This window comes from Sorex fumeus, unplaced genomic scaffold (genome assembly GCF_029834395.1).
Source record: "Sorex fumeus unplaced genomic scaffold, SorFum_2.1 ptg000008l, whole genome shotgun sequence".
Classification (NCBI taxonomy): domain Eukaryota; kingdom Metazoa; phylum Chordata; class Mammalia; order Eulipotyphla; family Soricidae; genus Sorex; species Sorex fumeus.
In genome coordinates, this window is record NW_026606065.1 from 31200863 (window position 1) to 31218193 (window position 17331).

The window sequence follows — 17331 nt, forward strand, 5'->3', positions numbered from 1 at the left end:
CTCTCTGGCCCCAACCCCTGTACTATTTCTCTAGCTCCATCATGTTCTCTCTCTCTCTCTCTCTCTCTCTCTCTCTCTCTCTCTCTCTCTCTGTGCTTGAGCTGGGCACTTAACCTCCTCTAACTTAGAATGTTGTTATAGCCAAATACTATTGTTATTTGGCTGTCGTAAAATTGCTCTCATTCTCTCTCATTCTCAGCGACCAGGGCAGTACTCCGACCTGCTCCCACCCCTTCCTTCAGTCATCACTCTCTCTTTGTTGAAAAATGGAGACTGTTAGCACCCTATTCCTGAGATTTGTCTGTGCTAGACTGTATTCTCACACAGCCTCCGAGATAGATGAGGTCTAACATATATTTTTATAGTATGAACTGTGAGTGTGTAATATATGCATATCAGTTATGCCACGATATTTAACTTATGCGGTGACAGAATTGTGTGATTTAGTTATCTAGTTTGTCTACCTCATTATAATACATTCTTTCAAAACTGTTATTCTCTCTATAAATGTTTAATCTGTAGAGAGATGTCGCGTCATTCACTCTAGCTAAAGGCATTTTCTCTAGGACAAGAGAGAAGGGGCGAGCTGATTTTGCAAGATGGGTCTATCATTCAAGCCACAGGAAAAGGAGAAGGAGCTGAAGCACCATCTTCTCAAAGTAATAATAGCCTGGTGCTTAGTCAAGGGCTGGGTGAAAAATTTCACTTTGCCTCCTGCAAAGCACCAAATCCACCAGATGGGGCTCTAATATTCATTTGGTTCCCAGTGACTGAAATTTCTCAGCTTTTACAATTATCTTAAGAGAAAGAAAAGATATTGCCCTTCTAGAGAATTTGCCTGAAATAAGGTTATGCCTTAATAAGCATTATCATTATCATTGTTTAATATCTTTTAATACTGTATGGTAATTTATACGGGAAAGTGGCCTCTTTGCTGCAGATTGAGGTATCCAAATAGCTGAATTAAATCAGCTTAAGTATTTCTGAGTAGATCCTTTTACGAGCTTTCTTTTGAGGAAATAAATACATATTTATGCACAAATGGATGCATTTTGCTACCGTGTTGCTCCATCTTCAGAGTTACTGACATAATTTAAAATGTGAATTATTTAGAATTGAACTGAAATTCACTAGAGCAGCAACATACTCAGTCCAACCTAGCTATTTTGATAGGTATGCTTTAAGAGTAGAAAATGGAGTTTTTTTTTTTTTTCAGGGCTGGGATATGGAGTCTCTGAAGAAAATATTTTGCTTCTATTTTTCTGGGCTTTCTATTTAGAAATCCATCTTTCTTGGACTCATTTATTGATGTCTCATAACTTTTGTTCAACCTGGAAAGAATGCCAACCGGGGGAGCTATAGGACTTTTGATTTAGGGTGAGTGGATCAAAACTTTAGGCTTGCCCTGAATGAAAGAAGCTCGGAAGAGGTCCTGTTTTCATGGTTCAGTTGACTGCAAACATAAGTCAAAAATACCAGAGGAAAGCTGTTTGCCTTTTAATTGTGGTAAAGCCACATAGCAGATAAACAGATCGGTTTCACTATTTTATTTTTAAATGTCCGAATTAGTAGTGTTAAGTATATTTTCATAGTTGTGAAACATCTTTAGGACATTTTAGCTGGCAAAACCAAGACTAGGTACTCACAGAACAACACCTCATTCCCCACCATCCTCACAGACCATGCTGTGAGTCTGATTACGTTAGGTATTTCTGAAATCATGCGAAAGTGAAAGTCATGCATGAACATGTGGAATGTATCGAACTGAAATAGTGACCATCATAAACTGAAAGTCATACGTGAAGACAAAGTACTTGTTCACTGTTCCTGGCTTACCGTGATTTCACTCACTGTGATGTCAATGTTCTTCTGTGCTGTGCTGTGTAATACTATTTCCTTTGTTAAGATTGACTCGTTTCAATGTATGTCTAAGTCACATTGGGATTATTCATTAATCTCTGGGGCTATTCCTTTGTTTGTTTTTTGGGACACAACCAGCGATGCTCGGGGGTTACTCCTGGCTCTGCATTCAGGAATTACTCCTGGCAGTGCTTGGGGGACCATATGGGATGCCAGAGACCAAACTCGGGTCGGCTGTGTGCAAGGCAAATGCCCTATCCACTGTACTATCGCTCTGGCCCCAGTTTTTCCTTTTTTAAAAAAGTTGATGGACTTAGATCTAGGAATATAAAAGTGATCATATCTTTGAGATACTCTTTTCAATTCCATTGAACAATTCCTTTGAATTTATTTTTTAAAAATTAAAAATTTCATTTTCATAAAGTTGTTCAGAATAATTGATTATATTCAAAATTTCAACACCAATCCCACCACCATTATTTCGAAGTTTCTCACCACTATTCAAGCCTCCCCCACAGGCAGATGATAGATAAATTTTTTGTATTGCCTGTTATGAATAGTATAAGATGTCTGTAAGGGTCTATCTTACAGTGATTCAACAAAAAAGTGAAAAAAGAATAGTATGAGATATCTTGTGGCTGCCAAAGCGGCTGTGTGCTTCTGGGATACTAAAAATTTAAATAATTGGTCTTCAGAGCCATCTCTGCAGTGAACAGCCCGGTTCCAAGATTCATTTGTGAGTCTCTGTATCACTGTATCACTGTATCACTGTCATCCTCTTATTCATCGATTTCCTTGAGCAGGCACCAGTAATGTCTCCTTCGTCCTAGCCCTGAGATTTTAGAAAGTGCCACATTCAAGCTCTTTCAGGGTCAGGAGAATTAGACCCATCACTGTTACTGGTGTTTGGCATATTGAATACGCCACGGGGAGTTTGCCAGACTCTGCCATGTGTATAGGATACTTTTGGTAGCCTGCCAGGTTCTCCAGAGTAAGAACTAGATAACACCTGGGTTCCTCTGCCAGTACCTTCATGCTTGAGGCTCGTCTGAACGTGTGGAGAGTGGTCTTAAGCATGGCTGTGGCTGGAACTGGAGGTCTTCAGCTGCCGGGGCTCTGCTCGGGGCAGGGAGGGAAACTCAACCCACCCTCCTCCTAGGGGCCCTGGTGAGGAGGAGGCAGGAGCGGAGGCAGGAGATTGCACTGTTCTCTTCCAAGAGCTGGATTTTAGAGTCTTTGGGTCTTGTCCGTTGATGGGATTACACAGTGCCAGGGGCTGTTGGTGGGTGTAACACCTACATACTGGAGGATGGGGGATCTGGGTGGAGGAGTCTCTGGGTCATGGCCACTAATGCACTTAAATGGCACCCGGAGAAAGTTCGTGGGCGTGACCCTGGGTGGGCGGGGAGATGGGAAGGGATAGCCAGTCCTGATTCCTTGAGGCCTGGTGTTTTCAGTCACTGGGTCCTGCATATTTGGGTTTTTCAGCGGATTTATTCTCTTGCATGAGGGGCTGGGAATGAGCTGAGCCTGTGATGATGGGCCATAAGGGTGATGGCAACTGGGTTCTGGAGGTTTGGGGCTTGCTGGGGTTCATCTGGTGCAGCGGAGAGAGGACGCCTGCTCCCATCTGAGGTGCCCCTGAGAGGTCAGCCCTGCGCATGGTCTGGAGCCCTTCCTGCAGCGAGCTGCCAGGTTCCGAGATTCATTTGTGAGTCTTCTTTGAATTTCTTTTTATTTAAATTTAATTCCAGAAGTGCTAATGCTGGAGCTTATGGAAATTTGTTTTATAATTAAAAATTTTTTTCCCCAGAAACTGCCCTCCTCTTACTCATATCAGTTGTCTTCTTTTACAATCCAACCAACAGGTGCACAAAGATTCCAGTTTTTCCACATTCTTACCAACTTTTGTTTTCTGCTTTGTTTTGTTTCGGGGTCACACCTGGCAGTGTTCAGAGATCACTCCTGGCAGTGCTCTGGTAACTGTATATAGTGCTGGTATACAGTGCAAGATCAGCTGTGTACAAGGCAATGCCCCCACCTAGTGTACTATCTTTCCAGCCTCATGTTTTGTGCTTTGGTTTGATTTTTCTTTGGTCACAACTGGTAGTGCTCAGGGGTTACTGGCCGCACCTGGCTCTGTGCTCAGGCACCACTTCTAGCATTCTCAGAGCACTTAATGGGATGCTGGGGATAGAATCTGGGTGAGGTGCATGCAAAGCAAGCGCCCTACCCTCTGTATTACTTTCTGGTCCATTTTTAAAAAAAAAATAGTAAAATTTACACAAACTTTAACAATTATTCTGGCACTGGTGTGAGGTATAGAGTTCTAAAATGTGTGAAAATGTTTTTATAGAGAATATATATATATACATACATATATATATATATATATATATATATATATAAACGTCACTGTCACTGTCCTCCCGTTGTTCATCGATTTGCTTGAGCGGACCCAGTAACATCTCCATTGTGACACTTGTTACTGTGTTTGGCATATCGAAATGACACTTGTTACTGTGTTTGGCATACATCATGGGTAGCTTGCCAGGCTTTGCTGTGCGGGCGAGATACTCTTTTGCCGGGCTCTTTGAGAGGGGCTCTCCAAGAGGGGCAGAGGAATCAAACCTGGGTTGGCCAGGCCATCCGTGTGCAAGGCAAATGCCCTATCCACTGTGCTATCGCTCTGTATATACATATGTGTGCACATTTTACCAAAATATAATCAGAAAACATTTATATAAGTTCACAGATAAATAATAGAATGTGCTAAAGCAAATGGGTGATCAGGATAAACACACTCAAAGTTATTGACTATGTCATATATGGGGCAAATTATTATGCTACATTCTAGGCATAATAAATTTGAAAGTTATAAAAATAACCATGTTTATATAAAAATATTCAGCCAATTAAGAATCCTTTATAATAAGAAGCAAGACTTCAGCAATTTTCCACTGGTTTCTGCCTCCAGTCAACTTTTCAGATTCCCACTGCTAGAAAGAACCACAAAGCAAAATTTATCCATGCCCTTTTAGGTATCTTCAACGCAAATATCTGCATTTGTTATCCTTTGTTATATAAATGCTTCTTGTGAGGAGTTTCGTCTATTAACCATGTTATTCCAAACTTGAAAAACAGCTAACCTATCTCTTAAGATGTGAAATGTGAAGATCTGGTATAGGATATCTTGATGAATAAGGGACACGGTCCTCCCGTTGTTCATCGATTTGCTCGAGCGGGCCCAGTAACGTCTCCTTTGTGAGACTTGTTGTTACTATGTTTGGCATATCGAATACATCACGGGTAGCTTGCCAGGCTCTGCCGTGGGGGCGAGATACTCTCGGTAGCTTGCTGGACTCTCCGAGAGGGGAGGAGGAATCGAACCCGGCTCGGCCGGGCTGGCTGCATGTGAGGCAAACGCTGTACCGGCTTTGCTATCACTCCAGCCCATCTTGGTGAATAATTACTATTTAAGGTTAGGAACATATTCATAACCTTGCATAGTTCCCTGTGCATGTGTTTGAGAGTAAGGGAGGGGGAAAATGGAAGGGAGTAGAGTGAGCAAGTGAGAGTGAGCAAGAGAGAACATTCAAGCTCTTTTTTCTGAGCCACATTTGAGCATTCAATACCATATTTTTAACAATAGTCACTTAGATCCTCTGGATTTAACTCATAATCACCATCTTTTTTTCTGGGGTGGGAGTGGAGGGTGCTACATCTTGTGGTGCTCAGCAATTACTTCTGGCTTTTTGCTTTGGGGTCTGTCCCCACCAGTGCTCAGGGAACTGGGCTTTGTGGGAGAATCAAACCAGGTTCAGTTACATGCAAGCCAAGCTCCTTAATGCCTGCACTCTCTCTCTCTCCAACCCTGAATTTACTCATCTTCTTCCTGAAATTCTGTGTCCATTACCTTCCCATTATCCTCTCCTCCCTGTCCCTAGCAACGCTCGCTGAATCTTTGTTACTAGGTACTTAGTAGGATACGGTACAAGTGAGATCAAACCGTATTTATTTTTCTCTGACTCTTTAACTAAGAATTTAAAAAATGTGAATTTCCTATTACCTGGAGAATTTGAAAATGTGAATATTCCATTGAATATTTAATTGGAATGATTATTTTTTTGAGGAGGAAGTAGTTAATCCATGTTCTATTCAACTATGAATCACTAGTACTGGGGAGATTGTTCCTGTTAGCGTTGATTTTCTACTGTGGCTTGAAATCCTGGCTGGGGATCAGAAGTCACATCACGGGCACTTGCCCTTGATACACTGGAGCCACCAAGCAGATAATTCTGATCATTCCCAGCCATTTTTAATGATGTGGAATAGTGAGGAGGAGATTTTGGGGGCGGGGTGGGGGCATACCTGGTGGTGCTGAGGGGCTGCTTCCAGTAGTACTCAGAGGTTGCTCTTAGCAGTGGTCTGGGTGCCAGACAGTTGAACTTGAACCTCCTGCATCCGAAGCTTGTGCTTAGCCCATTCAACAGCTTTTTTCTTTTTTTTTTTCTGCTTAAGGGTTCGACATTTTTTACAACACCAAGTGGAATTGTTATGAGTTTAAATTTTATTTATTTAAAATTTTTTAATGAAATATTGTGAGATAGAATTACAGACTTACACACTTTCATGATTACATTTCAGTCATACAATGGTTGAGTACTCATGCCTCCACCAGTGCCCATTCTCCACCACCAATGTTCCCAGTATCCCTCCTGCCACCCCCACTCCATCCCCCACCCCCCCTGCCTCTGTGGCAGGCACATTCCCTTTTACTCTCTCTCTCTCTCCTTTTGGTTGTTATGGTTTGCAATTCAGTTAAGTGGCCATCATGTTCAATCTGTAGTCGACTTTCAGCACGCATCTCCCATCCCAAGAGAGGCCTTCAAGCATCCTTTGCTTGGAGGTCCTTTCTCCATCCCAGCTGCCTTTCCCCTCAGCATGTGAGGCCAGCTTCCAAGTCATGGAGGAATCCTCCTTGCCCTTATCCCTACTAACCTTAGGAGTTAGTCTCCCATTATGTTACTTTATATTCCTCAAATGATGCAATTATTTGATGTCTGTCCTTCTCTTTCTGACTCATTTCACTTAACATGAAAATGAGTTTAAATTTTAACATTAAAAATTTAAAAATGTAGAGGGGTCCAGGAATAATTCAGTATCAAATCGTGTGCCATAGCAAGGCACCTGCTAGGTAAGTGTGAGGTTGAAATTTTGACCCCCGGCATGACTCCACATGCTCTGCGTGTGTTCCCAGGAACCCCAGTGATTGGGATTTCTGGTGATTTCTGATTATTGTGCCACAGTAAAGTATGTGATTTCTCATGCACTGTCATTTTGTGTCTGAGCCCTTGGGCTAGAGTGTGTGAGAAACGAAACCAAGTGTGTGACCCCCCCATGAGCACGTTGCAAGCACCACAAGCCAGTGTGTGTGTGTGTGTGTGTGTGTGTGTGTGTGTGTGTGTGTGAAACCTCTGGTAATCACAGCAACAACACATAAGGAAGGTTAATTAGTAAAAAAACAAAAATTAATTGAAGGAATATGTGAGTTCAAGTCCTGGCTGCTTCAATCTCTTTGATATCTATCCATCCCTCTCTCCATCCCTCCAGTTATCCCTCCTGCCTCCCTCCCTCCCTCCCTCCCTCCCTCCCTCCCTCCCTCCCTCCCTCCTTCTGTCCCTCCCTCCCTCCTTTCATACCTCCATTCATCCATGACTGTTTCCTATGTGCCTGACATTGTTGCCCTGAAGATATAGCAGAGAGACAGGCAGATGTGACAAAAATCTCTGCTTTCATACAGTTTGCATTCTAAAGCAAGACAATTACAAAATACTAACGCACTTTTAAACCATCCAGCACTATTTGAATGCTAATTTTTAGGTGTGATTATTGCTGGTTGGTATATTTTCTTCTTGATGCAACATTAAAACAATATCCCCCACAGTTTTGACTCACCTCTTCGATAAAGTAACACTGCCTCAACACTTAACAGTGACTAAATTAGCATCTGCTCCCATTGACTTGGACAAAAAAGAACCATGTGACCATTTGTTTGTCTGACCATTTGTTTTCCTAATAGGACTAGAAAATTTTATCGCAAAATATCAGCCTCATGATATACTGTGCACCTCTGAATTCTATGAATTCTAAATCAACTCACTGAGTTTTTGAAAACTATGTACCAAGGTAATATCAAATAAAAATGCATTTTTATAGAAAAAACTTGATTGAGGCTCCCTGATTAGTCTTTTAAAGTGAATTCATTGAAATCAAACATGCTGAAAAAAAGCATGAGAATTATTCAAAAAATGTAAAATGTAATCCACCAAATCAAAGTATTATTAAGAATTGAATCAAAGAGTTTGTGATTTTGGCTATTTTATTGGTAGCACTTTTAAGTGTGCCTCTACTCTTGTCCCCAGTACCTAGGGAGGTTGTAAGAATCACTGTGTGCTCCCTTCTACGGGTGGGCAGGAGGCTCAAACTAGCACCGGGCAACCTGGACTCCAACCTCTCACCCTCATATGGTGAAAACTCAAGTTTCCCTTCTCTGTTGTGTTGGGTCATTCTTGGAGCAGTTGTGAGAGTCATCTCTTACTTTCCCCAAGAAGCCTCCTACTGTCATCCCACACCTTTTCATACTCTGTGTTGGGTGTGTATGTATATAAGACATCATTAGTTTTGATGGACATATGAACCAAAGTTTCAGTGGGGTTATTTAACTATGGCCATGACATCAGCACACCAGAAGCTCAGGAGAAACCTTTTCTACATTTTTTTTGGCCTTTTGGGTAACACCCGGCGATGCTCAGGGGTTATTCCTGGCTATGCACTCAGGAATCACTCCTGGAGGTGCTTGGAGGACCACATGGGATGCCGAGGATCAATCTGGCTCGGATGCATGCAGGGCAAACACCCTACCCACTGTACTATCACTCTGCCCCATCCCCCTTTTTTTTTGGATTTCTTCTCTACATTTTCTATAGTGTGTAACCACACAATTGATTTTCTACATTTCTACATTTTCTACAGCTTACAACCACCCAATTAATTTACCTATATTGTTCATTTGCAGCAACCTGGGTGGAAAGATAGACATCAGCAATGTCAAGGTTGCCTTTCCAGCCTTGCCTTTTAGAACCAGCTGGAGCTTCCAGGGATCAGAAATGAGATGCATCTGCACAACCATTGTGCTTGGCCAGAACACAAACATGCAGCCCCAGTATTCCCTTGAATCTTGTTGAAATAGCCAACCGAGAGCTGCCCCACTCTCTCTCCTTAGTCAAATCTTTGGAACTAAACTTCACTTCTGTAGGGAAAAAGAACCTTAACATTTCCCCAGGCTCTGCTGTCCTCTCTGTTACACAGAACACTAACTGCCTGGCCAGCTGTAGGCTGATTGCCTTGGACCTCTAAGAATGACCTGAGACAGCAAAGAAGGGAAATTTTGAGTTTTCACCATTCTAGGAGGAGAGGTTGGGGGCCAGGTTGCCCTATACTGGTTGGAGCCTCCTAATCAACCCAAAGAAAGGAGCACACGGAGGTTCTTACAAGGGTAGAGGGAGTGGGAGACTTAAAAGCACCACCAATGAAACATCCAAACATGACAGTCAAACTCTTTGCTACAGAGGTTTTGCTCACCATTCAGATGTATTCTCCCATGCAGTCAGGTTTGAAAGATAGCAAGCTGGAGTAGTGGATTTCCCTCTACAGCGAATGGCCCTAATGCATTGGTAATTTTCCCAGTGCCATCTTTAATCCTAGTTTCTGTCTTCATCCTTTTTCTTATTTTTCACCCTACATGGATATCTACATGCTCTGAATGTGTGCATACACACAGATATTCAATCTAACCATGCGTCTTCTATCATAGTATACACCTCATGGTCTAGATGGCCAGGTAATTTTGCAAACATATTTAAATGTACTTTCCTTGACCAATTTCTTATGTCTAGAGTTAGCACTGTATTTATCACCTCAGTTGATCCTAGAATTACCAAAATATTCTTCCTGGCCATATTTGCTTTTGTACAAAACTATTTGCAACTCCCTGTTGATATCAAGACCTTTTTTTAAATAATGCTTTGTAATCTATCTGTCTTTATATAAGGTGAGGCTGCCTCCAGAACATAATATCAGGGATCCTTGATGTCTCAGATCCTCCCCAACTACTGGAAAGAATGGCTTTAGCATTCCATCTCTTGTATGGGGTATATGTCACTGTATATTTAATTACCCATAATGTAGTGGCTTCAAGCTATAAGGATTTATTATTTCCCATAGTTTCAGGGGATCAGGAATTCAGGAAAGGCTACTGAGTGTTTTAGACTTATGGTTATTCATAAGGATATGGTCAAAACATAATTTACCAGGGTTATATCTAGTGGCTCTGGGGCAAAGAGAATGAAATCATAGAGATTAAACTCTGGACTGCAAACATGCAGGACATATACTCCATCCCTTTGAGCTATTTTCCCAGAATTGAGTCATCTTAAGGAATGACAGTGGCTAGAGGTGACACCTGCTTTTAGGTGACCCCCCCCTCCCTCCATGGCTGTGAGCAGGAAACCTTGGTTCCTTGACTTGTGACCCTCTTCACAGGTCACCTGCAGATTCTCAAGGGTAGCTGGCTTTCCATGGGGGTGTAATCTGAGAAGGAATAAAACAGAATTTATGATTTTCTTTCATGATCTAGCTTACAAGTCATACAATGCCATTTATGCAAGATCCCATTGGCTCATTGTTGTCAGTGTGGGAGCAGATGGCACAGGTACAAGACATGACTATCAGGATGGGGATAGTGTGGAATTGAAAAACAGCATCACTTTTGCTTAAGTGCCAATAAATTCAAAAGACAAGACTTTTCACCATCAGGTTCTCCTACAACTTCCCCCAGAGGGTATGGACTAGTTTAAAGAATTGCTGCCGTTCAGTAGAGATAAAGGTCAGCAGGATCATGTGACGGTTTGGAAGCTGGCCCCTCATGCTGGGGGGAATGACAATTGGGATTGGAGAAGGAACCACTAAATAAATGATGATTGGAGGGATTACCCGGGATGAGAAATGTGTGCTGAAAGTAGACCAAGGACCAAACACGATGACCTCTTAGTATCTGTATTGCAAACCATAACGCTCCAAATTAGAGAGAGAGTAAGAAGGATTGTACCTGTCTCAGAGGTAGGGAATGGGGTGAGGTGAGAGTGGCTGGTGGAACACTGGGAACGAAGGTGGTGGAAAATGTGCACTGGTGGAGGGATGGGTGCTTGAGTATTGTATGACTGAAACATAATTATGTTAGTTTGTAACTGTATTTCATGGTGATCCAATAAAACTTATTAAAAAAGAATTGCTGCCTTTGGTCTCTTAGATATACAATAGCAAAGTGGTGTGTGTGTGTGTGTGTGTATGTGTGTGTGTGTGTGTGTGTGTGTGTGTGTTACAATCTGTTAGCATCTCTTTGCTCTAGGGGGTGGATGGTACAGGGGCAGGGCTCTTTTCTAATAATAAAGTACAGATAAGGTCACCCACAAAAAAATCTTCAGAATTCACTTGACTGTAGCATAAGGTTTGGAGAAAGGGGAAAATAAGACGAAGAGGATTGAAAATAGAAGCTCACAAGGTCAGTCCAACTTTCCTCCAGAAGTCCAGGGAGTCTAGACACCTGACATTTGGAGACGCCAGATTGTGGTGATGGACAAAGACCAGAGAAGGCAGGATTCTCGGAGCCAGATGCTGCCAGCCAGCATGTTTAGAACAAAGGACAGAACCGTCACAGTTTAGTTAGAAAAAAAACTGGAAAAAACCTACCTATTCATAGCTTCTTGATTATCACTGGATCTCAAAGGTAGAACTCATGCTTTTGCAAGTATGATGTACTGGGTTCAACACCCAACAGGACAAAAATGAAAACCTATAGAGTTGTAAAGTATTATTTCATGCCTTACAGGCAAGTAGCACTGTAGCACTGTCCTCCCGTTGTTCATCGATTTTCTCAAGCGGGTCCAATAACATCTCCATTGTGAGACTTGTTACTGTGTTTGGCATATCGAATATGTCACAGGTAGCTTGCTAAGCTTTGCCGTGTGGGCAAGATATTCTGGGTAGCTTGCTGGGCTTTCCAAGGGGAGCAGAGGAATTGAACTCGGCTCCGCTGGGCCGGCTGCGTGCAAGGCAAATGCCCTATAGCTGTGCTATCGCTCCAGCCCCATAAACTGAGTGACCCCTGCCCCGCATGTGGCTAGGGCACTGAATGCTCTCTGTGGGCTAGCAGAGCTGGCCAGAGGTGCACTGTGACATTTCCCCCTGTCCTGTAAAGTATTATAAAACACAAAAAAGAAAATAAAACTCTAACCCTTATTTCATGGTAAAATTGAGTTTCAGAGAGGTGAAAGCACCTCGTCGAAGACTTTCCAACCTTCTGCTTCAACCATACCAGGTTGAAATTGGACTTCTGGCACTTTGATCACTTTTCCTTTCATTGTTCTATAGTTCTCTCCTTTTAATTAAAATGACTTGAAAAATGGCCCATCACATTTTAAGCAAATGGAAAGGATTAGGCATAGTTCATTAATTCTCAAGTGTGAGCAAAAATCTCATAAAAATTCTAAGACTTTTTGACTTATATTTATTTAAATATTTTTGTTATTTTACCTAAACACACAAAAACATAAAATTAGGGGCAACTTGTGCTTCTGTGTACTATAAAATCATGCATTAAAATCAAATTTATGAAGCAAATGCAAACATATAGAAAAGAGACAAATTAACAATAGTAATTTGCTGCAGAATATGTTGTTATTTTACTACAACTAAACTGTTACCTAACACCTAAATTTAGTAGTGAATTTACTCTGTTCATATCCCAAGGACTGTGCAGAGAATCATTTTTTTCCAGCACTTTTTGCTACTTAAAGGGTGACAAACCTTGATTTGTGTGGAGGGTCATTTTAGCATTAATTTGTTCTCAGCTAGTGATAATGATTTATTTATGGTTAATCTTGCTTCTTTTCTCATTAGCTTCAATGGTTTTACTTGTCTCCAGCATAACTAACCAGAAATGCAAACATGAGCAAAGACATCTGGGGAGATAATTGGTTATAAGGTGATCACGCAGTGGATGTCGTTACATTAATGTAGGCATTGGAATGAAAACACCCTTCAGAAAATAAATCAGAGCACTTGTAGTCCCCTGGAAATCTGTCCCCAGATCCTTGAGAGTCCCTAGGCTGTAATCAGTGGAGACACTGAATAATGCATTCACTCTCCGTCCAGCTAGTATGCTGTAGATGCAATACTGTCAGAAGTTATCTTCTGCAATTACGTAGTTGGCTGCAACCTGGGTGGAATTGGAGGATATCAGGCGAAGTGAAGTGAATCAGAAGGAGAAAGACAAATATCAGATGCTCTCACTTATCTTTGGTATGTATTAAGAAAAATGACAAGGGAATAGTAGGTCTGAAATGATAGCAAACCTGTTTCCTTGGATTAGAGAAATGAGAATGCCAAGAAGAAGTTTGGGGATGGGGAAGTGGGAGATGAGTTAGGTGAACCAGTGAAAACATAAGGGCATCCATCAAGGGTCTCAGACATTTTTGGGGATTTAGAAGTGAGGTAGCTATGTGCATCAAAATCCTGAGTCAGCATTATTTTGAACACGTGACTCAAACTATGAAGTAAAAAATAAAAAGAGTTTTCTAAGGGCTGGAGCGATAGCACAGCGGCAGGGCATTTGCCTTGCACGCGGCCAACATGGCCGACTCGAGTTCGAATCCTCCGCCCCTCTCGGAGAGCCCGGCAAGCTACCGAGAGTATCTCGCCCACACGGCAGAGCCTGGCAAGCTACCCGTGATGTATTCGATATGCCAAACACAGTAACAATAAAAGTCTCCATTGGAGACGTTACTGGGCCTGCTCGAGCAAATTGATGAACAATGGGAGGACCTTTACCTTTACCTTTCTAAGGGATCAAGTGGGGGATGAGGGAAGGAGTTTGACTCTGTTGGTGAGTTCAGAGTTGGAACATTGAATGCCTAGAACTCTGTTATTAAAAGCTTTGTATGCCATGGTGCCTAAATTAAAAAACCAAACCAAACTAACCAACCTCATTTCCAATGAAATAGGAAGGGCCACATCATGAGCTCAGTTGTTCAGGATACTTTGCACACACGAAACAGTGCTCTTCTTCCCTCTCATCCTCCAGGTGAAAGGGAGGTAGAGCTGAGGGTGAGCTTTATCTGATCAAATACAGGCTGGTCTGTGAAGAACACTACCTTTGACCTTGCTGGGAAACAATACAAAACAAAATAGGTGACTCATACTGGATGCAATGTTGAACTGGGTTGCAGGCACATTAACTACAGTAAGTTAAGGGATACTTTTCGGATGCATCTCAACAGAAGTGTGTCCTGCCCAGACAAGCTCACTCACTTTACCTGCTTGAGCATCTTTCAGTAGAAGTCTCAGAATGCTGCATCACTCTTGTCTGGGGTTGTAGGTCAGCTGTCCACATTGGAGCTGCAGGTCAGCTTCATTCCTTTCCCACCTTGCCTCTGGCACTAACCCTCACACTGCACTGAGAGGAAAGGGAAACCAATGTGACCCGTTCACCGCAACTTGGGTGCAGGGAAAGTAGGCAAATGAGGGCTTCTGCCTGAATTCATTAAGCCCAACACATTTCCATGGAACATTTAAAGGTGTAAATGCTTGAAATTAGATGAACATTTCAGATTCACACCCCAGCTCCACCTGTTGAAAAGTGATTTCCAAAGCAACTATCCCTTAAATTCTTTATGGATTTATCCCACCAGATGAGATTCCAATTGTCTTCTAAGCCCCAAGATCTTCTTAGGGTGAGGGGTAGTCTTGCTTAAAGTACCGCTTTGTCCAATGTTAGACATCATTATTCATTTTTATGATATTGATATATATAATATTTTTTATAACTTTGTTATTGTTAGAAATATTATTTTGTTTTATTTTTGGGCCACACCTGGTAGTGCTCAGGACTTACTCCTGGCAGGCTGAAGGACCATATGAGGTGCTGTGGATCAAACATGGGTGGCGTCATGCAAAGCAAGTACCCTACCAACTTTGCTATTGCTTTGGTTCTGGTAGACATTTATTTTTCATGACATGCAAGCTTTGAGTACTTTGTGGATGTTATGAGCTGACTTAAACCACAGAATACTCTGAACAACAGCCATATTCTTTTTTTTTTTTTACAATGGAACTGGTTCAAACAGGGATGCCTTAGCTTTATTCTTTTTAAAAAGATGATACTCATATAGTTTTATTGCATCTCATTATCACAAATAGGTCTGAAGAAGCATCCTGTGTATCTTGCCATTTCTGTAGCTGGAAAGCTTAGTTCTTATTCATCAGCCTTCTGCACAGTTTCTTTTTCAGAAACATAGATTACATCCACTGTTTTTCTCATATCCTTGTTTTGAACTGTGGTGTCTTACTGAATCAAAGCAGCCGAATTTGATACAAGTTCAATCTCATTACCTTCAAGAACTAACTCATCTTTTGGGCTTGAGATACAGAGCAAGTAACACCTGACCTCATCCGAACTCTGAGAGTGTTATTTTTTCATCCAAGAACTTTCAGACTCTCACAAGTGACCCATTCTCCTGCATAACTACATTGACAGGGAGGTGAGGACACGCAGACCTTATCTTTTTGGGAGACCCGGTGTGACTCCTTGGTCATGCTGTGTATGTAAGAGCTGGTGGAGCAGATTGGAGCCAGTTCCTTCAGAATCCCACCACCATTCCTCACCCTTCTATTCTTGCCTCAGAGGCTGAGCTTCACTTTGACGTGATTGAAGACCCTCTGCAGGATGCCTCCGGGACCCTTCACAATGACTGTGCTCACCCACCAGAGAGATGTTGACATTTTTTGGAATGCTGAGGGTCTGGATGGTCTGATTGATGGGAACAGTCTTTGGTCTCGCTGGAGATGAAGCAAAGAAGCATTTTTTCTTTTATTTTGTGGGAAAGGAGGTCCCTCCCAGCAATTGTCAATCAGGGTGTGGGTTCTGGCTAGAGTCAGAGGATGTGGTGCTCTCTGTGTGTGTGTGTGGTGGGGGTGGGGATTAATTGAACAATCTGGGAGGTATTAATTGGGCAATCTGGGGAGCTTCCAGAGTTACATTTGACAGTGCTCAGGGAACCATGGGGTTCTGAGGAATAAATTTGGGGTCAACCACATGCCAACCAAAGACCTTAGCCCTTATACTATCTCTCTGCCCCTCCCTTTTGATCCCTACCCTCCTTCTTTTTTTGCTGTTGCTGTGATGAGCAGACGTCACCCTCACATTTGGAGAACATTAGGGTGGAGCGCTCACAACTTGGCTCAGGGATTCAGTGAGGATTGTGACTCTTTAAGTGTTCGCACACCTTCTCGCTGGGGGTGGCACTCTTTACCCATGGTGTTCCCACACATTTTGGTTGTAGTGCTCAGTAAGGACCAGGGGAATCACTGTACTGTTAACTCCCTGGCTGGACTGTTTGCACACCTTATCTCTGTGATGCCTACACTAGGGATGGAACTTGCGACCAGTTGCTTGCCAGACAGGTATTCTAAGATGCTAAGCTGTTTCTCGGGGCCTTTGCTTCAGTTTTCTCTCGGGCATTCCAAATTGAAATATGCCAGATATGATGGGTTCACAGTAAAGGAAATGGAGACATCAAGCTCAATATCAGCATCAAGAAATCATCAGACAGCTGCTTCTAAGGAGGATCAAAATCCTGCTAAGGAAGGGTAAAGTAACGCTTTCACTTTTTTGGAAGGATAGTGGATAGTGGAAGATGTGCCCTGGCAAGGAACATTCGTTTTGGGGTGTTGGACTCTTGAGTCCTTGCCTTGATGGCTCTCTGTACCATCAAGGCGAAGTCATGGCCATAACTTCTAACAGTGGTTGGCAGCCAGGATCACAGCAGAAACATCACTTCAGGGCAAAGTTACTAAAACAAAAATAAAGATGGGGGAGTAATACTACCTGATTTGATACCAGATGATCTCAGTCGTTTGTGGAATAGAGATAGATAAAACCAGGGAGTAGATGGCATAAAACTACGCCAACTGATTTACAAAAAATAGCAGGAAATGAAGACTGGACCAGAGATTACATAATGACTGTGGTGGACAGTCGTGGGTACTTTGTTAGTGGTGCTGTGCAGTAACTTTGCACATCGATATTATAAGCTTCAACACTATTATAAAAAAATGAATGAAATTAAAAATACTGTGTGATTTAGGATAAAATCTCAGTCATAAAGACAGTATTACTGCAAAGACACATAGAAAAGAAATAGAGGTGCTGGAGTGATAGTACAGCAGGTAGGGTATTTGCCTTGTACACGGCTGACCAGGGTTCGATTCCCAGCATCCCATATGGTCTTGAGCACCACCAGGAGTAATTCCTGAGTGCAAAGCCAGGAGTAATCCCTGTGCATCACTGGGTGT

The 17331-nt window shown here is 42.3% G+C and overlaps 1 pseudogene; it reads right to left on the reverse strand.

The window, feature by feature from the left end:
* Nucleotides 1-15232: 15232 nt before the first annotated feature.
* LOC130019341 (60S ribosomal protein L9-like) lies at nucleotides 15233-16293 on the reverse strand (annotated as a pseudogene).
* Nucleotides 16294-17331: the final 1038 nt, after the last annotated feature.